The sequence below is a fragment of the Propithecus coquereli genome, unplaced genomic scaffold (assembly GCF_000956105.1).
Source record: "Propithecus coquereli isolate 6110/MARCELLA unplaced genomic scaffold, Pcoq_1.0 Scaffold343, whole genome shotgun sequence".
Classification (NCBI taxonomy): domain Eukaryota; kingdom Metazoa; phylum Chordata; class Mammalia; order Primates; family Indriidae; genus Propithecus; species Propithecus coquereli.
Genome location: NW_012149097.1, coordinates 65,566 through 66,573, shown reverse-complemented (window position 1 = coordinate 66,573; position 1,008 = coordinate 65,566).

Genomic DNA, 1,008 nt, shown 5'->3' with positions numbered 1-1,008 from the left:
TCTCTTTAGTTTTATTGAGTTCAGTTTAGTTTCACAGAGGCTGTATGATTTACGTCCCCCTAATTTCTCAATGTAAAGGATTCTTCAGCCTTGGAAGGACTCGATTTGGTCTCTTGGGCGTCACAGATTTTCAAAGGTCGTCAAGTGCACTTTATTATAGCACTGATTTTTTAAACCTTGTTTTATTGGGTGTGACTGTGGAATTATTTTTTCTTTCATGTTTTTGGAGGTGGGGACAAATGAGGCAGGGAGAGAGTTATTACTTGAGTATAATCTCTTATTACTCATTTAGCCTGTGTGGTTTAGTTACCGAGGTAACTCCAGCTAAATTCTCTTCTCTTTGATTCAGACTGCCAGGTGTTTCTCCTTCACCTTCCCAAAAATCTTTCTAGTATGATTTATTTTATTCTCGGAGAATCACAGCATTTAAGCTCTCCTGATAGAGCTTGTTCACATAATTATATGAACAACAAAGTTCTTCTGAATGTGATTCTTGTGAATAAAGATAGACATTTTTTTGGAGGGCCATGAAAAACAGGCTGCAGGTCTGTGAGATTACTTATTATTGAAGGAATTTGTTCAATTGCAGTGTTTTTTCCCCAAAGAATGCATTTTTCTGAGAGTCCTATTTGATCTATGTTACAACGATGTTATACTTTTTTTTGCTTTACAAGTATTTTCACTGAACCACTTCAAATATTTTGTGAAACAAGTTCCAAAGTATAAATAAATAAATTGATACATACCCAACTCAGTCTCTTTATGTATCAGACTTTTATTGGGTTTTGCAAATATTAATTTAAAAAGTTTTATTTCAGCCTCTGAGAAGTTCATATTAATTTCAAATTCAATACACAGGTTCAACTGTGATTGAAAACTTAGTGGTAAAATCTACGTTTATGTGAAGTCTGGAGGCCACAGCTAGGAAATTTTGTTTATTTTAAATAGGAGAGTTTATTCCTAAGACAGGCTCTCCTCCTCCTGGCTTCTCTGCTTCTTTACTAAATA